General features: G+C 50.8%; 2 non-coding genes across 2 annotated transcripts; both read left to right on the top strand.

Moving 5' to 3' along the window:
- The first annotated feature begins 18,889 nt into the window (after positions 1 to 18,889).
- On the top strand, positions 18,890 to 20,728 carry LOC145654695 (18S ribosomal RNA). The gene has a single exon (XR_014120901.1). It is a non-coding gene; the product is annotated as an 18S ribosomal RNA (ribosomal RNA).
- Positions 20,729 to 21,610: 882 nt separating this feature from the next.
- On the top strand, positions 21,611 to 21,764 carry LOC145654688 (5.8S ribosomal RNA). The gene has a single exon (XR_014120894.1). It is a non-coding gene; the product is annotated as a 5.8S ribosomal RNA (ribosomal RNA).
- The last annotated feature ends 150 nt before the right edge of the window (positions 21,765 to 21,914 follow it).

Genomic DNA, 21,914 nt, shown 5'->3' with positions numbered 1-21,914 from the left:
GGCCTGGAAGTCTGGTAGTAGTAGTATGATTTAAAGGCACAAAGTGATTGAAGTGTGCCCAGGCCCAGAGCTACTTTGCTGGGCATGACTGTGTTTGACCTCTTGGGCCTGGAAGTCTGGTGGTAGTAGTAGTATGATTTAAAGGCACAAAGTGATTGAAGTGTGCCCAGGCCCAGAGCTACTTTGCTGGGCATGAATGTGTTTGAACTCTTGGGCCTGGAAGTCTATTTCTAGGCTTATATAAAGGGTCAAACATCTTGAAGTGTGCCCAGGCCCAGAGCTACTTTGCTGTGCATGACTGTGGTTGACCTCTTGGCCCTGGAAGTCTGGTGGTAGTAGTAGTATGATTTAAAGGCACAAAGTGAATGAAGTGTGCCCAGGCCCAGAGCTACTTTGCTGGGCATGAATGTGTTTGAACTCTTGGGCCTGGAAGTCTGGTAGTAGTAGTATGATTTAAAGGCACAAAGTGATTGAAGTGTGCCCAGGCCCAGAGCTACTTTGCTGGGCATGACTGTGTTTGACCTCTTGGGCCTGGAAGTCTGGTGGTAGTAGTAGTATGATTTAAAGGCACAAAGTGATTGAAGTGTGCCCAGGCCCAGAGCTACTTTGCTGGGCATGAATGTGTTTGAACTCTTGGGCCTGGAAGTCTATTTCTAGGCTTATATAAAGGGTCAAACTTCTTGAAGTGTGCCCAGGCCCAGAGCTACTTTGCTGGGCATGACTGTGTTTGACCTCTTGGGCCTGGAAGTCTGGTAGTAGTAGTAGTAGTAGTAGTAGTAGTAGTAGTAGTAGTAGTAGTAGTATGATTTAAAGGTACAAAGTGAATGAAGTGTGCCCAGGCCCACAGCTACTTTGCTGGGCATGACTGTGTTTGACCTCTTGGGCCTGAAAGTCTATTTCTAGGCTTATATAAAGGGTCAAACTTCTTGAAGTGTGCCCAGGCCCAGAGCTACTTTGCTGGGCATGACTGTGTTTGACCTCTGGGGCCTGGAAGTCTGGTAGTAGTAGTATGATTTAAAGACACAAAGTGATTGAAGTGTGCCCAGGCCCAGAGCTACTTTGCTGGGCATGAATGTGTTTGAACTCTTGGGCCTGGAAGTCTGGTAGTAGTAGTATGATTTAAAGGTACAAAGTGAATGAAGTGTGCCCAGGCCCAGAGCTACTTTGCTGTGCATGACTGTGTTTGACCTCTTGGCTCTGGAAGTCTATTTCTAGGCTTATATAAAGGGTCAAACTTCTTGAAGTGTGCCCAGGCCCAGAGCTACTTTGCTGGGCATGACTGTGTTTGACCTCTGGGGCCTGGAAGTCTGGTAGTAGTAGTATGATTTAAAGGCACAAAGTGATTGAAGTGTGCCCAGGCCCAGAGCTACTTTGCTGGGTATGATTCTGTGACCTCTTGGGTCTGGAAATGTGGTACTTTGAATGATTAAAAGAGTGAAACGGTCTGAAGTGTGCGCAGGTGTAAAGCAACCTTGCTAGGCATGAAGGTGTGACCTCCAGGGCCTGGAAGTCTGGTGGTAGTAGTAGTATGATTTAAAGGCACAAAGTGATTGAAGTGTGCCCAGGCCCAGAGCTACTTTGCTGGGCATGAATGTGTTTGACCTCTTGGGCCTGGAAGTCTGGTGGTAGTAGTAGTATGATTTAAAGGTACAAAGTGAATGAAGTGTGCCCAGGCCCAGAGCTACTTTGCTGTGCATGACTGTGTTTGAACTCTTGGGCCTGGAAGTCTATTTCTAGGCTTATATAAAGGGTCAAACATCTTGAAGTGTGCCCAGGCCCAGAGCTACTTTGCTGTGCATGACTGTGGTTGACCTCTTGGCCCTGGAAGTCTGGTGGTAGTAGTAGTATGATTTAAAGGCACAAAGTGAATGAAGTGTGCCCAGGCCCAGAGCTACTTTGCTGGGCATGAATGTGTTTGAACTCTTGGGCCTGGAAGTCTGGTAGTAGTAGTAGTAGTAGTAGTAGTAGTAGTAGTAGTAGTATGATTTAAAGGCACAAAGTGCTTGAAGTGTGCCCAGGCCCAGAGCTACTTTGCTGTGCATGACTGTGTTTGACCTCTTGGCTCTGGAAGTCTATTTCTAGGCTTATATAAAGGGTCAAACTTCTTGAAGTGTGCCCAGGCCCAGAGCTACTTTGCTGTGTATGACTGTGTGACCTCTTGGCCCTGGAATTCTGGTGGTAGTAGTAGTATGATTTAAAGGCACAAAGTGAATGAAGTGTGCCCAGGCCCAGAGCTACTTTGCTGGGCATGACTGTGTTTGACCTCTTGGGCCTGGAAGTCTGGTAGTAGTAGTATGATTTAAAGGCACAAAGTGATTGAAGTGTGCCCAGGCCCAGAGCTACTTTGCTGGGCATGAATGTGTTTGAACTCTTGGGCCTGGAAGTCTATTTCTAGGCTTATATAAAGGGACAAACTTCTTGAAGTGTGCCCAGGCCCAGAGCTACTTTGCTGTGTATGACTGTGTGACCTCTTGGCCCTGGAATTCTGGTGGTAGTAGTAGTAGTAGTAGTATGATTTAAAGGTACAAAGTGAATGAAGTGTGCCCAGGCCCAGAGCTACTTTGCTGGGCATGACTGTGTTTGACCTCTTGGGCCTGGAAGTCTGGTAGTAGTAGTAGTAGTAGTATGATTTAAAGGCACAAAGTGATTGAAGTGTGCCCAGGCCCAGAGCTACTTTGCTGGGCATGAATGTGTTTGAACTCTTGGGCCTGGAAGTCTGGTAGTAGTAGTATGATTTAAAGGTACAAAGTGAATGAAGTGTGCCCAGGCCCAGAGCTACTTTGCTGTGCATGACTGTGTTTGAACTCTTGGGCCTGGAAGTCTATTTCTAGGCTTATATAAAGGGTCAAACATCTTGAAGTGTGCCCAGGCCCAGAGCTACTTTGCTGTGCATGACTGTGGTTGACCTCTTGGCCCTGGAAGTCTGGTGGTAGTAGTAGTATGATTTAAAGGCACAAAGTGAATGAAGTGTGCCCAGGCCCAGAGCTACTTTGCTGGGCATGAATGTGTTTGAACTCTTGGGCCTGGAAGTCTGGTAGTAGTAGTATGATTTAAAGGCACAAAGTGAATGAAGTGTGCCCAGGCCCAGAGCTACTTTGCTGTGCATGACTGTGTTTGACCTCTTGGCTCTGGAAGTCTATTTCTAGGCTTATATAAAGGGTCAAACTTCTTGAAGTGTGCCCAGGCCCAGAGCTACTTTGCTGTGTATGACTGTGTGACCTCTTGGCCCTGGAATTCTGGTGGTAGTAGTAGTAGTATGATTTAAAGGCACAAAGTGAATGAAGTGTGCCCAGGCCCAGAGCTACTTTGCTGGGCATGACTGTGTTTGACCTCTTGGGCCTGGAAGTCTGGTAGTAGTAGTATGATTTAAAGGCACAAAGTGATTGAAGTGTGCCCAGGCCCAGAGCTACTTTGCTGGGCATGAATGTGTTTGAACTCTTGGGCCTGGAAGTCTATTTCTAGGCTTATATAAAGGGACAAACTTCTTGAAGTGTGCCCAGGCCCAGAGCTACTTTGCTGTGTATGACTGTGTGACCTCTTGGCCCTGGAATTCTGGTGGTAGTAGTAGTAGTAGTAGTATGATTTAAAGGTACAAAGTGAATGAAGTGTGCCCAGGCCCAGAGCTACTTTGCTGGGCATGACTGTGTTTGACCTCTTGGGCCTGGAAGTCTGGTAGTAGTAGTAGTAGTAGTAGTAGTAGTAGTAGTAGTAGTATGATTTAAAGGTACAAAGTGAATGAAGTGTGCCCAGGCCCAGAGCTACTTTGCTGGGCATGACTGTGTTTGACCTCTTGGGCCTGGAAGTCTATTTCTAGGCTTATATAAAGGGTCAAACTTCTTGAAGTGTGCCCAGGCCCAGAGCTACTTTGCTGTGTATGACTGTGTGACCTCTTGGCCCTGGAATTCTGGTGGTAGTAGTAGTATGATTTAAAGGCACAAAGTGAATGAAGTGTGCCCAGGCCCAGAGCTACTTTGCTGGGCATGACTGTGTTTGACCTCTTGGGCCTGGAAGTCTGGTAGTAGTAGTATGATTTAAAGGCACAAAGTGATTGAAGTGTGCCCAGGCCCAGAGCTACTTTGCTGGGCATGAATGTGTTTGACCTCTTGGGCCTGGAAGTCTATTTCTAGGCTTATATAAAGGGTCAAACTTCTTGAAGTGTGCCCAGGCCCAGAGCTACTTTGCTGGGCATGACTGTGTTTGACCTCTTGGGTCTGGAAGTCTGGTAGTAGTAGTAGTATGATTTAAAGGCACAAAGTGATTGAAGTGTGCCCAGGCCCAGAGCTACTTTGCTGGGCATGAATGTGTTTGACCTCTTGGGCCTGGAAGTCTGGTAGTAGTAGTATGATTTAAAGGCACAAAGTGATTGAAGTGTGCCCAGGCCCAGAGCTACTTTGCTGGGCATGAATGTGTTTGACCTCTTGGGCCTGGAAGTCTGGTGGTAGTAGTAGTATGATTTAAAGGTACAAAGTGAATGAAGTGTGCCCAGGCCCAGAGCTACTTTGCTGTGAATGACTGTGTTTGAACTCTTGGGCCTGGAAGTCTATTTCTAGGCTTATATAAAGGGTCAAACATCTTGAATTGTGCCCAGGCCCAGAGCTACTTTGCTGTGCATGACTGTGGTTGACCTCTTGGCCCTGGAAGTCTGGTGGTAGTAGTAGTATGATTTAAAGGCACAAAGTGAATGAAGTGTGCCCAGGCCCAGAGCTACTTTGCTGGGCATGACTGTGTTTGACGTCTTGGGCCTGGAAGTCTGGTAGTAGTAGTATGATTTAAAGGCACAAAGTGATTGAAGTGTGCCCAGGCCCAGAGCTACTTTGCTGGGCATGACTATGTTTGACCTCTTGGGCCTGGAAGTCTGGTAGTAGTAGTATGATTTAAAGGCACAAAGTGATTGAAGTGTGCCCAGGCCCAGAGCTACTTTGCTGGGCATGAATGTGTTTGACCTCTTGGGCCTGGAAGTCTGGTGGTAGTAGTAGTATGATTTAAAGGTACAAAGTGAATGAAGTGTGCCCAGGCCCAGAGCTACTTTGCTGTGCATGACTGTGTTTGAACTCTTGGGCCTGGAAGTCTATTTCTAGGCTTATATAAAGGGTCAAACATCTTGAAGTGTGCCCAGGCCCAGAGCTACTTTGCTGTGCATGACTGTGGTTGACCTCTTGGCCCTGGAAGTCTGGTGGTGGTAGTAGTAGTATGATTTAAAGGCACAAAGTGAATGAAGTGTGCCCAGGCCCAGAGCTACTTTGCTGGGCATGACTGTGTTTGACCTCTTGGGCCTGGAAGTCTGGTAGTAGTAGTATGATTTAAAGGCACAAAGTGATTGAAGTGTGCCCAGGCCCAGAGCTACTTTGCTGGGCATGAATGTGTTTGACCTCTTGGCCCTGGAAGTCTGGTGGTAGTAGTAGTATGATTTAAAGGCACAAAGTGATTGCAGTGTGCCCAGGCCCAGAGCTACTTTGCTGGGCATGACTGTGTTTGACCTCTTGGGCCTGGAAGTCTGGTAGTAGTAGTAGTAGTAGTAGTAGTAGTATGATTTAAAGGTACAAAGTGAATGAAGTGTGCCCAGGCCCAGAGCTACTTTGCTGGGCATGACTGTGTTTGACCTCTTGGGCCTGGAAGTCTATTTCTAGGCTTATATAAAGGGTCAAACTTCTTGAAGTGTGCCCAGGCCCAGAGCTACTTTGCTGTGTATGACTGTGTGACCTCTTGGCCCTGGAATTCTGGTGGTAGTAGTAGTATGATTTAAAGGCACAAAGTGAATGAAGTGTGCCCAGGCCCAGAGCTACTTTGCTGGGCATGACTGTGTTTGACCTCTTGGGCCTGGAAGTCTGGTAGTAGTAGTAGTAGTAGTAGTAGTAGTAGTAGTAGTAGTATGATTTAAAGGTACAAAGTGAATGAAGTGTGCCCAGGCCCAGAGCTACTTTGCTGGGCATGACTGTGTTTGACCTCTTGGGCCTGGAAGTCTATTTCTAGGCTTATATAAAGGGTCAAACATCTTGAAGTGTGCCCAGGCCCAGAGCTACTTTGCTGGGCATGAATGTGTTTGAACTCTTGGGCCTGGAAGTCTGGTAGTAGTAGTATGATTTAAAGGCACAAAGTGATTGAAGTGTGCCCAGGCCCAGAGCTACTTTGCTGGGCATGACTGTGTTTGACCTCTTGGGCCTGGAAGTCTGGTGGTAGTAGTAGTATGATTTAAAGGCACAAAGTGATTGAAGTGTGCCCAGGCCCAGAGCTACTTTGCTGGGCATGACTGTGTTTGACCTCTTGGGCCTGGAAGTCTGGTGGTAGTAGTAGTATGATTTAAAGGCACAAAGTGATTGAAGTGTGCCCAGGCCCAGAGCTACTTTGCTGGGCATGAATGTGTTTGAACTCTTGGGCCTGGAAGTCTGGTAGTAGTAGTAGTAGTAGTAGTAGTAGTAGTAGTAGTAGTATGATTTAAAGGTACAAAGTGAATGAAGTGTGCCCAGGCCCAGAGCTACTTTGCTGGGCATGACTGTGTTTGACGTCTTGGGCCTGGAAGTCTGGTAGTAGTAGTATGATTTAAAGGTACAAAGTGAATGAAGTGTGCCCAGGCCCAGAGCTACTTTGCTGGGCATGACTGTGTTTGACCTCTTGGCTCTGGAAGTCTATTTCTAGGCTTATATAAAGGGTCAAACTTCTTGAAGTGTGCCCAGGCCCAGAGCTACTTTGCTGGGCATGACTGTGTTTGACCTCTGGGGCCTGGAAGTCTGGTAGTAGTAGTATGATTTAAAGGCACAAAGTGATTGAAGTGTGCCCAGGCCCAGAGCTACTTTGCTGGGCATGAATGTGTTTGAACTCTTGGGCCTGGAAGTCTGGTAGTAGTAGTATGATTTAAAGGCACAAAGTGAATGAAGTGTGCCCAGGCCCAGAGCTACTTTGCTGGGCATGACTGTGTTTGACCTCTTGGCTCTGGAAGTCTATTTCTAGGCTTATATACAGGGTCAAACATCTTGAAGTGTGCCCAGGCCCAGAGCTACTTTGCTGGGCATGAATGTGTTTGAACTCTTGGGCCTGGAAGTCTGGTAGTAGTAGTATGATTTAAAGGCACAAAGTGATTGAAGTGTGCCCAGGCCCAGAGCTACTTTGCTGGGCATGACTGTGTTTGACCTCTTGGGCCTGGAAGTCTGGTAGTAGTAGTATGATTTAAAGGCACAAAGTGATTGAAGTGTGCCCAGGCCCAGAGCTACTTTGCTGGGCATGAATGTGTTTGACCTCTTGGGCCTGGAAGTCTGGTGGTAGTAGTAGTATGATTTAAAGGCACAAAGTGAATGAAGTGTGCCCAGGCCCAGAGCTACTTTGCTGTGCATGACTGTGTTTGACCTCTTGGCTCTGGAAGTCTATTTCTAGGCTTATATAAAGGGTCAAACTTCTTGAAGTGTGCCCAGGCCCAGAGCTACTTTGCTGGGCATGACTGTGTTTGACCTCTTGGGCCTGGAAGTCTGGTGGTAGTAGTAGTATGATTTAAAGGCACAAAGTGATTGAAGTGTGCCCAGGCCCAGAGCTACTTTGCTGGGCATGAATGTGTTTGAACTCTTGGGCCTGGAAGTCTATTTCTAGGCTTATATAAAGGGTCAAACATCTTGAAGTGTGCCCAGGCCCAGAGCTACTTTGCTGTGCATGACTGTGGTTGACCTCTTGGCCCTGGAAGTCTGGTGGTAGTAGTAGTATGATTTAAAGGCACAAAGTGAATGAAGTGTGCCCAGGCCCAGAGCTACTTTGCTGGGCATGAATGTGTTTGAACTCTTGGGCCTGGAAGTCTGGTAGTAGTAGTATGATTTAAAGGCACAAAGTGATTGAAGTGTGCCCAGGCCCAGAGCTACTTTGCTGGGCATGACTGTGTTTGACCTCTTGGGCCTGGAAGTCTGGTGGTAGTAGTAGTATGATTTAAAGGCACAAAGTGATTGAAGTGTGCCCAGGCCCAGAGCTACTTTGCTGGGCATGAATGTGTTTGAACTCTTGGGCCTGGAAGTCTATTTCTAGGCTTATATAAAGGGTCAAACTTCTTGAAGTGTGCCCAGGCCCAGAGCTACTTTGCTGGGCATGACTGTGTTTGACCTCTTGGGCCTGGAAGTCTGGTAGTAGTAGTAGTAGTAGTAGTAGTAGTAGTAGTAGTAGTAGTAGTAGTAGTATGATTTAAAGGTACAAAGTGAATGAAGTGTGCCCAGGCCCACAGCTACTTTGCTGGGCATGACTGTGTTTGACCTCTTGGGCCTGAAAGTCTATTTCTAGGCTTATATAAAGGGTCAAACTTCTTGAAGTGTGCCCAGGCCCAGATCTACTTTGCTGGGCATGACTGTGTTTGACCTCTTGGGCCTGGAAGTCTGGTAGTAGTAGTAGTAGTAGTAGTAGTAGTAGTAGTATGATTTAAAGGTACAAAGTGAATGAAGTGTGCCCAGGCCCAGAGCTACTTTGCTGGGCATGACTGTGTTTGACCTCTTGGGCCTGGAAGTCTATTTCTAGGCTTATATAAAGGGTCAAACTTCTTGAAGTGTGCCCAGGCCCAGAGCTACTTTGCTGTGTATGACTGTGTGACCTCTTGGCCCTGGAATTCTGGTGGTAGTAGTAGTATGATTTAAAGGCACAAAGTGAATGAAGTGTGCCCAGGCCCAGAGCTACTTTGCTGGGCATGACTGTGTTTGACCTCTTGGGCCTGGAAGTCTGGTAGTAGTAGTAGTAGTAGTAGTAGTAGTAGTAGTAGTAGTAGTAGTATGATTTAAAGGTACAAAGTGAATGAAGTGTGCCCAGGCCCAGAGCTACTTTGCTGGGCATGACTGTGTTTGACCTCTTGGGCCTGGAAGTCTATTTCTAGGCTTATATAAAGGGTCAAACATCTTGAAGTGTGCCCAGGCCCAGAGCTACTTTGCTGGGCATGAATGTGTTTGAACTCTTGGGCCTGGAAGTCTGGTAGTAGTAGTATGATTTAAAGGCACAAAGTGATTGAAGTGTGCCCAGGCCCAGAGCTACTTTGCTGGGCATGACTGTGTTTGACCTCTTGGGCCTGGAAGTCTGGTGGTAGTAGTAGTATGATTTAAAGGCACAAAGTGATTGAAGTGTGCCCAGGCCCAGAGCTACTTTGCTGGGCATGAATGTGTTTGAACTCTTGGGCCTGGAAGTCTATTTCTAGGCTTATATAAAGGGTCAAACATCTTGAAGTGTGCCCAGGCCCAGAGCTACTTTGCTGTGCATGACTGTGGTTGACCTCTTGGCCCTGGAAGTCTGGTGGTAGTAGTAGTATGATTTAAAGGCACAAAGTGAATGAAGTGTGCCCAGGCCCAGAGCTACTTTGCTGGGCATGAATGTGTTTGAACTCTTGGGCCTGGAAGTCTGGTAGTAGTAGTATGATTTAAAGGCACAAAGTGATTGAAGTGTGCCCAGGCCCAGAGCTACTTTGCTGGGCATGACTGTGTTTGACCTCTTGGGCCTGGAAGTCTGGTGGTAGTAGTAGTATGATTTAAAGGCACAAAGTGATTGAAGTGTGCCCAGGCCCAGAGCTACTTTGCTGGGCATGAATGTGTTTGAACTCTTGGGCCTGGAAGTCTATTTCTAGGCTTATATAAAGGGTCAAACTTCTTGAAGTGTGCCCAGGCCCAGAGCTACTTTGCTGGGCATGACTGTGTTTGACCTCTTGGGCCTGGAAGTCTGGTAGTAGTAGTAGTAGTAGTAGTAGTAGTAGTATAGTAGTAGTAGTAGTATGATTTAAAGGTACAAAGTGAATGAAGTGTGCCCAGGCCCACAGCTACTTTGCTGGGCATGACTGTGTTTGACCTCTTGGGCCTGAAAGTCTATTTCTAGGCTTATATAAAGGGTCAAACTTCTTGAAGTGTGCCCAGGCCCAGAGCTACTTTGCTGGGCATGACTGTGTTTGACCTCTGGGGCCTGGAAGTCTGGTAGTAGTAGTATGATTTAAAGACACAAAGTGATTGAAGTGTGCCCAGGCCCAGAGCTACTTTGCTGGGCATGAATGTGTTTGAACTCTTGGGCCTGGAAGTCTGGTAGTAGTAGTATGATTTAAAGGTACAAAGTGAATGAAGTGTGCCCAGGCCCAGAGCTACTTTGCTGTGCATGACTGTGTTTGACCTCTTGGCTCTGGAAGTCTATTTCTAGGCTTATATAAAGGGTCAAACTTCTTGAAGTGTGCCCAGGCCCAGAGCTACTTTGCTGGGCATGACTGTGTTTGACCTCTGGGGCCTGGAAGTCTGGTAGTAGTAGTATGATTTAAAGGCACAAAGTGATTGAAGTGTGCCCAGGCCCAGAGCTACTTTGCTGGGTATGATTCTGTGACCTCTTGGGTCTGGAAATGTGGTACTTTGAATGATTAAAAGAGTGAAACGGTCTGAAGTGTGCGCAGGTGTAAAGCAACCTTGCTAGGCATGAAGGTGTGACCTCCAGGGCCTGGAAGTCTGGTGGTAGTAGTAGTATGATTTAAAGGCACAAAGTGATTGAAGTGTGCCCAGGCCCAGAGCTACTTTGCTGGGCATGAATGTGTTTGACCTCTTGGGCCTGGAAGTCTGGTGGTAGTAGTAGTATGATTTAAAGGTACAAAGTGAATGAAGTGTGCCCAGGCCCAGAGCTACTTTGCTGTGCATGACTGTGTTTGAACTCTTGGGCCTGGAAGTCTATTTCTAGGCTTATATAAAGGGTCAAACATCTTGAAGTGTGCCCAGGCCCAGAGCTACTTTGCTGTGCATGACTGTGGTTGACCTCTTGGCCCTGGAAGTCTGGTGGTAGTAGTAGTATGATTTAAAGGCACAAAGTGAATGAAGTGTGCCCAGGCCCAGAGCTACTTTGCTGGGCATGAATGTGTTTGAACTCTTGGGCCTGGAAGTCTGGTAGTAGTAGTAGTAGTAGTAGTAGTAGTAGTAGTAGTAGTATGATTTAAAGGCACAAAGTGCTTGAAGTGTGCCCAGGCCCAGAGCTACTTTGCTGTGCATGACTGTGTTTGACCTCTTGGCTCTGGAAGTCTATTTCTAGGCTTATATAAAGGGTCAAACTTCTTGAAGTGTGCCCAGGCCCAGAGCTACTTTGCTGTGTATGACTGTGTGACCTCTTGGCCCTGGAATTCTGGTGGTAGTAGTAGTATGATTTAAAGGCACAAAGTGAATGAAGTGTGCCCAGGCCCAGAGCTACTTTGCTGGGCATGACTGTGTTTGACCTCTTGGGCCTGGAAGTCTGGTAGTAGTAGTATGATTTAAAGGCACAAAGTGATTGAAGTGTGCCCAGGCCCAGAGCTACTTTGCTGGGCATGAATGTGTTTGAACTCTTGGGCCTGGAAGTCTATTTCTAGGCTTATATAAAGGGACAAACTTCTTGAAGTGTGCCCAGGCCCAGAGCTACTTTGCTGTGTATGACTGTGTGACCTCTTGGCCCTGGAATTCTGGTGGTAGTAGTAGTAGTAGTAGTATGATTTAAAGGTACAAAGTGAATGAAGTGTGCCCAGGCCCAGAGCTACTTTGCTGGGCATGACTGTGTTTGACCTCTTGGGCCTGGAAGTCTGGTAGTAGTAGTAGTAGTAGTATGATTTAAAGGCACAAAGTGATTGAAGTGTGCCCAGGCCCAGAGCTACTTTGCTGGGCATGAATGTGTTTGAACTCTTGGGCCTGGAAGTCTGGTAGTAGTAGTATGATTTAAAGGTACAAAGTGAATGAAGTGTGCCCAGGCCCAGAGCTACTTTGCTGTGCATGACTGTGTTTGAACTCTTGGGCCTGGAAGTCTATTTCTAGGCTTATATAAAGGGTCAAACATCTTGAAGTGTGCCCAGGCCCAGAGCTACTTTGCTGTGCATGACTGTGGTTGACCTCTTGGCCCTGGAAGTCTGGTGGTAGTAGTAGTATGATTTAAAGGCACAAAGTGAATGAAGTGTGCCCAGGCCCAGAGCTACTTTGCTGGGCATGAATGTGTTTGAACTCTTGGGCCTGGAAGTCTGGTAGTAGTAGTATGATTTAAAGGCACAAAGTGAATGAAGTGTGCCCAGGCCCAGAGCTACTTTGCTGTGCATGACTGTGTTTGACCTCTTGGCTCTGGAAGTCTATTTCTAGGCTTATATAAAGGGTCAAACTTCTTGAAGTGTGCCCAGGCCCAGAGCTACTTTGCTGTGTATGACTGTGTGACCTCTTGGCCCTGGAATTCTGGTGGTAGTAGTAGTAGTATGATTTAAAGGCACAAAGTGAATGAAGTGTGCCCAGGCCCAGAGCTACTTTGCTGGGCATGACTGTGTTTGACCTCTTGGGCCTGGAAGTCTGGTAGTAGTAGTATGATTTAAAGGCACAAAGTGATTGAAGTGTGCCCAGGCCCAGAGCTACTTTGCTGGGCATGAATGTGTTTGAACTCTTGGGCCTGGAAGTCTATTTCTAGGCTTATATAAAGGGACAAACTTCTTGAAGTGTGCCCAGGCCCAGAGCTACTTTGCTGTGTATGACTGTGTGACCTCTTGGCCCTGGAATTCTGGTGGTAGTAGTAGTAGTAGTAGTATGATTTAAAGGTACAAAGTGAATGAAGTGTGCCCAGGCCCAGAGCTACTTTGCTGGGCATGACTGTGTTTGACCTCTTGGGCCTGGAAGTCTGGTAGTAGTAGTAGTAGTAGTAGTAGTAGTAGTAGTAGTAGTATGATTTAAAGGTACAAAGTGAATGAAGTGTGCCCAGGCCCAGAGCTACTTTGCTGGGCATGACTGTGTTTGACCTCTTGGGCCTGGAAGTCTATTTCTAGGCTTATATAAAGGGTCAAACTTCTTGAAGTGTGCCCAGGCCCAGAGCTACTTTGCTGTGTATGACTGTGTGACCTCTTGGCCCTGGAATTCTGGTGGTAGTAGTAGTATGATTTAAAGGCACAAAGTGAATGAAGTGTGCCCAGGCCCAGAGCTACTTTGCTGGGCATGACTGTGTTTGACCTCTTGGGCCTGGAAGTCTGGTAGTAGTAGTATGATTTAAAGGCACAAAGTGATTGAAGTGTGCCCAGGCCCAGAGCTACTTTGCTGGGCATGAATGTGTTTGACCTCTTGGGCCTGGAAGTCTATTTCTAGGCTTATATAAAGGGTCAAACTTCTTGAAGTGTGCCCAGGCCCAGAGCTACTTTGCTGGGCATGACTGTGTTTGACCTCTTGGGTCTGGAAGTCTGGTAGTAGTAGTAGTATGATTTAAAGGCACAAAGTGATTGAAGTGTGCCCAGGCACAGAGCTACTTTGCTGGGCATGAATGTGTTTGACCTCTTGGGCCTGGAAGTCTGGTAGTAGTAGTATGATTTAAAGGCACAAAGTGATTGAAGTGTGCCCAGGCCCAGAGCTACTTTGCTGGGCATGAATGTGTTTGACCTCTTGGGCCTGGAAGTCTGGTGGTAGTAGTAGTATGATTTAAAGGTACAAAGTGAATGAAGTGTGCCCAGGCCCAGAGCTACTTTGCTGTGAATGACTGTGTTTGAACTCTTGGGCCTGGAAGTCTATTTCTAGGCTTATATAAAGGGTCAAACATCTTGAATTGTGCCCCAGGCCCAGAGCTACTTTGCTGTGCATGACTGTGGTTGACCTCTTGGCCCTGGAAGTCTGGTGGTAGTAGTAGTATGATTTAAAGGCACAAAGTGAATGAAGTGTGCCCAGGCCCAGAGCTACTTTGCTGGGCATGACTGTGTTTGACGTCTTGGGCCTGGAAGTCTGGTAGTAGTAGTATGATTTAAAGGCACAAAGTGATTGAAGTGTGCCCAGGCCCAGAGCTACTTTGCTGGGCATGACTATGTTTGACCTCTTGGGCCTGGAAGTCTGGTAGTAGTAGTATGATTTAAAGGCACAAAGTGATTGAAGTGTGCCCAGGCCCAGAGCTACTTTGCTGGGCATGAATGTGTTTGACCTCTTGGGCCTGGAAGTCTGGTGGTAGTAGTAGTATGATTTAAAGGTACAAAGTGAATGAAGTGTGCCCAGGCCCAGAGCTACTTTGCTGTGCATGACTGTGTTTGAACTCTTGGGCCTGGAAGTCTATTTCTAGGCTTATATAAAGGGTCAAACATCTTGAAGTGTGCCCAGGCCCAGAGCTACTTTGCTGTGCATGACTGTGGTTGACCTCTTGGCCCTGGAAGTCTGGTGGTGGTAGTAGTAGTATGATTTAAAGGCACAAAGTGAATGAAGTGTGCCCAGGCCCAGAGCTACTTTGCTGGGCATGACTGTGTTTGACCTCTTGGGCCTGGAAGTCTGGTAGTAGTAGTATGATTTAAAGGCACAAAGTGATTGAAGTGTGCCCAGGCCCAGAGCTACTTTGCTGGGCATGAATGTGTTTGACCTCTTGGCCCTGGAAGTCTGGTGGTAGTAGTAGTATGATTTAAAGGCACAAAGTGATTGCAGTGTGCCCAGGCCCAGAGCTACTTTGCTGGGCATGACTGTGTTTGACCTCTTGGGCCTGGAAGTCTGGTAGTAGTAGTAGTAGTAGTAGTAGTAGTATGATTTAAAGGTACAAAGTGAATGAAGTGTGCCCAGGCCCAGAGCTACTTTGCTGGGCATGACTGTGTTTGACCTCTTGGGCCTGGAAGTCTATTTCTAGGCTTATATAAAGGGTCAAACTTCTTGAAGTGTGCCCAGGCCCAGAGCTACTTTGCTGTGTATGACTGTGTGACCTCTTGGCCCTGGAATTCTGGTGGTAGTAGTAGTATGATTTAAAGGCACAAAGTGAATGAAGTGTGCCCAGGCCCAGAGCTACTTTGCTGGGCATGACTGTGTTTGACCTCTTGGGCCTGGAAGTCTGGTAGTAGTAGTAGTAGTAGTAGTAGTAGTAGTAGTAGTAGTATGATTTAAAGGTACAAAGTGAATGAAGTGTGCCCAGGCCCAGAGCTACTTTGCTGGGCATGACTGTGTTTGACCTCTTGGGCCTGGAAGTCTATTTCTAGGCTTATATAAAGGGTCAAACATCTTGAAGTGTGCCCAGGCCCAGAGCTACTTTGCTGGGCATGAATGTGTTTGAACTCTTGGGCCTGGAAGTCTGGTAGTAGTAGTATGATTTAAAGGCACAAAGTGATTGAAGTGTGCCCAGGCCCAGAGCTACTTTGCTGGGCATGACTGTGTTTGACCTCTTGGGCCTGGAAGTCTGGTGGTAGTAGTAGTATGATTTAAAGGCACAAAGTGATTGAAGTGTGCCCAGGCCCAGAGCTACTTTGCTGGGCATGACTGTGTTTGACCTCTTGGGCCTGGAAGTCTGGTAGTAGTAGTATGATTTAAAGGTACAAAGTGAATGAAGTGTGCCCAGGCCCAGAGCTACTTTGCTGGGCATGACTGTGTTTGACCTCTTGGGCCTGGAAGTCTATTTCTAGGCTTATATAAAGGGTCAAACTTCTTGAAGTGTGCCCAGGCCCAGAGCTACTTTGCTGTGCATGACTGTGTGACCTCTTGGCCCTGGAATTCTGGTGGTAGTAGTAGTAGTAGTAGTATGATTTAAAGGTACAAAGTGAATGAAGTGTGCCCAGGCCCAGAGCCAGGCCTGGGCAGCAGGGGGCGCTCCTGGCCATGCCCAGCGAGTTTCGTGCGAATCGGACCTGGTCCGGAAGAGATACGAAGGGAAAACTCATTACTCGTCGGGGTGGCACATCCAGGCTCTCGACCCTCCCAAAGCGTCCGACCAGGGTGCACCCTGCCGGGCATGGTTAGCCGCCAGCCCCCTTCCTGGAGGTCTGGTTGGCACGGGGTTTTGATTTATCGGTTTCATATCTCTGGGCTCCTTGGGAGCAGAAAGTCGGTTGAGGGCCCTTTGGAAAGAGCCGGGGCTGCCGTTTAACGCTGTCCAAGCGGCAGGCGAAGCGCACCCACCGTTTTTACGCTATGATTTTTTAAAACCGCCGGGGCGGCAAACACAGGGCCGGTCGGGTTTGAAGACGAATATCTCTTCGGCCCTTGGGAGGAGAGAAGCAGCGCGGGTCACCTTTGAACGCGCTCGCTGCCAGGAACGTCTGGCGTAAAAGTTTCGTGGGAATCGGACGTTCCTAGGCTGAGAAGCGAGCGCCCGCCCTCGGGCGGTCGGGGGCCCCTTTCTCATTCCCCGTCTGGGCTAAAAATACGAGGTCGGACCCGATGGACTCGGGAGACTGGAGAGTACCAGGGAGACCCTGGAAGCAGGCGACCCGACCCACGCTTCGCTGTCTCCTCGGCCCTCGGGAGTAGAAGCGCGGGGACGGTGGCGTGGGCAGCAGGGGGCGCTCCTGGCCATGCCCAGCGAGTTTCGTGCGAATCGGACCTGGTCCGGAAGAGATACGAAGGGAAAACTCATTACTCGTCGGGGTGGCACATCCAGGCTCTCGACCCTCCCAAAGCGTCCGACCAGGGTGCACCCTGCCGGGCATGGTTAGCCGCCAGCCCCCTTCCTGGAGGTCTGGTTGGCACGGGGTTTTGATTTATCGGTTTCATATCTCTGGGCTCCTTGGGAGCAGAAAGTCGGTTGAGGGCCCTTTGGAAAGAGCCGGGGCTGCCGTTTAACGCTGTCCAAGCGGCAGGCGAAGCGCACCCACCGTTTTTACGCTATGATTTTTTAAAACCGCCGGGGCGGCAAACACAGGGCCGGTCGGGTTTGAAGACGAATATCTCTTCGGCCCTTGGGAGGAGAGAAGCAGCGCGGGTCACCTTTGAACGCGCTCGCTGCCAGGAACGTCTGGCGTAAAAGTTTCGTGGGAATCGGACGTTCCTAGGCTGAGAAGCGAGCGCCCGCCCTCGGGCGGTCGGGGGCCCCTTTCTCATTCCCCGTCTGGGCTAAAAATACGAGGTCGGACCCGATGGACTCGGGAGACTGGAGAGTACCAGGGAGACCCTGGAAGCAGGCGACCCGACCCACGCTTCGCTGTCTCCTCGGCCCTCGGGAGTAGAAGCGCGGGGACGGTGGCGTGGGCAGCAGGGGGCGCTCCTGGCCATGCCCAGCGAGTTTCGTGCGAATCGGACCTGGTCCGGAAGAGATACGAAGGGAAAACTCATTACTCGTCGGGGTGGCACATCCAGGCTCTCGACCCTCCCGAAGTGTCCGACCAGGGTGCACCCTGCCGGGCTAAGAGAACAGCCAGGTGAACCCTGGAGGTTCCGAACTCCAGACCCCTGGACCCGACGGCTCAGTCCGCCTCAGGTGCACTACAGAGGTCCTCGGGCTGTCCCTGAGTGCATTAAAACGGAAATCAGAATTACTCCCCCGGGTGGCACTTCCAGGCTCTCGACCCTCCCAAAGTGTCCGACCAGGGTGCACCCTGCTGGGCATGGTTAGCCGCCAGCCCCCTTCCTGGAGGTCTGGTTGGCACGGGGTTTTGCAAATAGGTCCCGTCGGGTATATGGGAGAGCAAAGAGAATCAATGGGGTCCAAGCACTAAATTCATCCAGTGGCGTTCTCTGGAAGCCCAAGGGGAGTCCGAGGGGTGTTCGGCCGGCAAGGGGAGCTCTCCCTCGGACACATGATCAAACGCCTGTCCCCTACCGGAAAGTGGTGTGCTCTGGATGCCCCCCCCCCCCCATCCCCCGAGGGGGGTGCTTATCCCGCGAGGGGAGCCCTCCTCGGGTTAAGTGAACCATCATGCCGATTCCCCTATGGAAGTGGGCACATCCAGGCACACAGTCTGCTTTGCTCTCCCCGACCCGAGTGCGTCTGTTGGGCTGAGTGTACGCCCAGGCAACTGGATCCAATGGCTCAGTCCGCCGCAGCGTGCTTCGACGATGGGTCGTACAGCCATGCCACCAGGGTGGGCGTGTTTGTAAATGTACCAGTGGATTCTCGTCGGCCTGCCACATCCATGGTATCGACCCACCAGGCCTGTCCGACCAGGGGTTGACCCTGGACGGGCACGGTCTGTGGTTTGGCCCTTGTCCTAGATGAAATCGGGCACGGGGTTTTCTGGCCAGGTACCATCGGGTTACTGGGAGAGCGGCTTCGGTCTCCAGGTGAGACCAATGGTGAAGCAGCACGAGGCAATGGAGAGCATGCAAAGCGATGGGGAAGCCATGCACGGCAATGGCCACGAAAAAAAAAAAAAAATCACCACGGAAGGAACGTGAAGAACAAGGAGGAGTGTAGTGACACTGCCCAAAGCTGCCCGGTGTTGCAGGGGTCTATTGGTGTGTTGCTTCCTTGTTTGGTAGAGTGGAGTACCAGACCCGCCAGGGGTAGGCAAACCATTCCCCCTACGGTAAGTGAGGAGCCAGCCATTTGACGAGCGGGTGTCCACGTGTACGGGTGCGAGCGCTATCCCCCCACACGGGGTTAGGCCACGGCCTTAGGTGGACGTCTGCCGACCAGCCCCGGCTGATCCAGAACTTCTGATGTGGAGAGCGGTTTTGACAGATCCTCCCTGGTTCTAGCGGGTCAAGCCTCTGATGGGGGGTGGGGGTTATTTGTAACCCATCCCAGAACTCTCTGGGGGAGACTCAGACGGCCAGTCTGTCTACTCAGTTGTCCTATACTGGTGTCTGTGGTTTGGGAGGAAGGGAGTGCCCTGCTTTGTTGGCCTCCTCTTCAAACCTACCTGGGCCCACGAATCACTCTTCTTGGTTACATCACGAAACGTAGGTTGAGCGAGGCTAGGGGGGAGGGAATTCGACGAGGTCTTTCCCTTGTCCCCCCACCAGCGGCCCACGAAAATCAAAACGGCGTGAAGGGAGGGAACGCCGAAAGCACCTGGAGTCGGCCGTCCGCACCTCCGGAGGAGGTGGACGGGGTACGGTGCGGGCATGACCGGATGGGACAGCTTTGCATCAAGGTGAGAGGTCGGCGTCCGAAGGCCAGAGGGCGGTGCACGTTTACACTGGCCGCGGAAGCTGTCCTGGGTAGCCCTGTATGGCGTCTGGACCTGACGGCGCACGCACTTACAACCCGCTGCTTCCTAGCCCCCGGAAGGGGAGGCGGATGTCACTCGTGGTTCATCCCAGACCACGGTGCAAACTACCTGGTTGATCCTGCCAGTAACATATGCTTGTCTCAAAGATTAAGCCATGCAGGTCTAAGTGCACACGGCCGGTACAGTGAAACTGCGAATGGCTCATTAAATCAGTTATGGTTCCTTTGATCGCTCCACACGTTACTCGGATAACTGTGGTAATTCTAGAGCTAATACATGCAAACGAGCGCTGACCCTTCGGGGGATGCGTGCATTTATCAGACCCAAAACCCATCCGGGGGGCTCGGGCCCCCCGGCCGCTTTGGTGACTCTAGATAACCTCGGGCCGATCGCGCGCCCTCCGCGGCGGCGACGTCTCATTCGAATGTCTGCCCTATCAACTTTCGATGGTACCATAGTCGGCTACCATGGTGACCACGGGTAACGGGGAATCAGGGTTCGATTCCGGAGAGGGAGCCTGAGAAACGGCTACCACATCCAAGGAAGGCAGCAGGCGCGCAAATTACCCATTCCCGACACGGGGAGGTAGTGACGAAAAATAACGATACAGGTCTCTTTCGAGGCCCTGTAATCGGAATGAGCGTATCCTAAACCCATGGGTGAGGACCCATTGGAGGGCAAGTCTGGTGCCAGCAGCCGCGGTAATTCCAGCTCCAATAGCGTATATTAAAGTTGCTGCAGTTAAAAAGCTCGTAGTTGGATGTCGGGAGTGGGCTGGCGGTCCGCCGCGAGGCGTGCCACCGCCTGTCTCAGACCCTGTCTCCCGGTGCCCCCCGGATGCCCTTGGCTGGGTGTCCGGACGGGGCTCGGAGCGTTTACTTTGAAAAAATTAGAGTGTTCAAAGCGGGCCCGCTTCTCGCCTGAATACCTGAGCTAGGAATAATGGAATAGGACTCCGGTTCTATTTTGTGGGTTTCCTGAACCAGGGCCATGATTAAGAGGGACGGCCGGGGGCATTCGTATTGCGCCGCTAGAGGTGAAATTCTTGGACCGGCGCAAGACGGACGAAAGCGAAAGCATTTGCCAAGAATGTTTTCATTAATCAAGAACGAAAGTCGGAGGTTCGAAGACGATCAGATACCGTCGTAGTTCCGACCGTAAACTATGCCGACCCGCGATCCGGCGGCGTTATTCCCATGACCCGCCGGGCAGCGTGAGGGAAACCACGAGTCTGTGGGTTCCGGGGGGAGTATGGTTGCAAAGCTGAAACTTAAAGGAATTGACGGAAGGGCACCACCAGGAGTGGAGCCTGCGGCTTAATTTGACTCAACACGGGAAACCTCACCCGGCCCGGACACGGAAAGGATTGACAGATTGATAGCTCTTTCTCGATTCTGTGGGTGGTGGTGCATGGCCGTTCTTAGTTGGTGGAGCGATTTGTCTGGTTAATTCCGATAACGAACGAGACTCCGGCATGCTAAATAGTTACGCGGCCCTCCGCGGTCGGCGTCAAACTTCTTAGAGGGACAAGTGGCGTTCAGCCACGCGAGATGGAGCAATAACAGGTCTGTGATGCCCTTAGATGTCCGGGGCTGCACGCGCGCCACAATGGTTGGATCAGCGTGTGCCTACCCTACACCGAGAGGTGCGGGTAATCCGCTGAACCCCATTCGTGATGGGGACTGGGGATTGCAATTATTCCCCATGAACGAGGAATTCCCAGTAAGCGCGGGTCATAAGCTCGCGTTGATTAAGTCCCTGCCCTTTGTACACACCGCCCGTCGCTACTACCGATCGGATGGTTTAGTGAGGTCCTCGGATCGGCCCCGCCGGGGCTCCTCGCGGGCCTTGGCGGAGCGCCGAGAAGTCGATCAAACTTGACTATCTAGAGGAAGTAAAAGTCGTAACAAGGTTTTCGTAGGTGAACCTGCGAAAGGATCATTAACGGGTAACGCTGTCCGGCGTGCCTCCTCTCCCGACCCCCTCGACTTCGCCGTCCCCCCGCGTCGGGGCCCAGGGTCGAAAGGGTCTTCGGGGTTGCTGTTACACGTGGTCGCTTGCAGGTCAGGCTGGACAGAAGGCATAAAGGAGGAGCCTAGTCCCTCCCACCCCTTCCTCGTCCTCCGCCTCTTCCTCCGCGTCGTCCTTCAGCACCCCCCCCCCGCAGGCCCCGGTATTCTCTGGGTTCCAGCGCGAGAGACGCGTCGTTCAAAAAACTCGGCGTCCCCGCTCGTCGGGCGAAGGCCGGTTTCCCCTCACCTTGCCGGCAGGAGAAGCGCCTGCGAGTCGAGCGGGTCGTACGGGTCCGTCCCGCGCCCTCCCTCTCGCTCGCACGGCCGCTGCCTCCGTCCACCGCGAGGGGTTTTCCTATTTTGTTGTCCTTGTCATTCATCCCCGTCCCCTTGCTCGCTGACGAGCGGACTTTCCGGGGGGGGTTGCGAGCGCTGCTCCTCGTGGGGCAGGCCATGGCCCTTCCTGTGTTCGTCCGCCCACCGGCGTCCTGGGGCGTGGTGGTGGTGGGTGGCGCAGCCGGTTCCCCTGCTTCTCTCTCTCAGAAAGGAGTCTCAGGGGGACCCCCGGCAGGTACCTAGGGCTTGGCCCACGCTACGTGAGTTCCACCCCTTTCGAGGGGTCGGACGGGGCGGGCGCGGAGGGCCGCGGTTCAAAGACTGACTCGTCTGCCACGTGGGGCGTGTGGGCAAAGCGCAACCCCGCGCCCGTTTCAACACTCGCAGACGGGGGCGCCTGACCGGTTGGTGAAACCTTTTAAACCTGTCTTTGTAGTCGTGGTGAAAGACCTAAACTGAGCCTGAAATAAAAGAGTACAACTCTTAGCGGTGGATCACTTGGCTCGTGCGTCGATGAAGAACGCAGCCAGCTGCGAGAACTAATGTGAATTGCAGGACACATTGATCATCGACATTTCGAACGCACATTGCGGCCCCGGGTCCATCCCGGGGCTACGCCTGTCTGAGGGTCGCTATTCCTATCTGTCGGACCTGCCTTCTCAGGCGGGACCGCGGTTGGAGGTTCGTAGGTGGGGGGGTGCCCCCTGGCCTCCGTCTTCCTAAAAGCAGACGGTTCCCGGTCGCTGTCTCGGTGAGATCCGGTCGGCGGGTTCGCTGCGGTT

The sequence above is a fragment of the Electrophorus electricus genome, unplaced genomic scaffold, assembly GCF_041902795.1.
Source record: "Electrophorus electricus isolate QZ-2024a unplaced genomic scaffold, ASM4190279v1 Scaffold145, whole genome shotgun sequence".
In the NCBI taxonomy this organism is placed as follows: Eukaryota; Metazoa; Chordata; class Actinopteri; order Gymnotiformes; family Gymnotidae; genus Electrophorus; species Electrophorus electricus.
The sequence above is the reverse complement of the archived record's forward strand: the minus strand, read 5'-3'. Positions and strand labels throughout refer to the sequence as shown.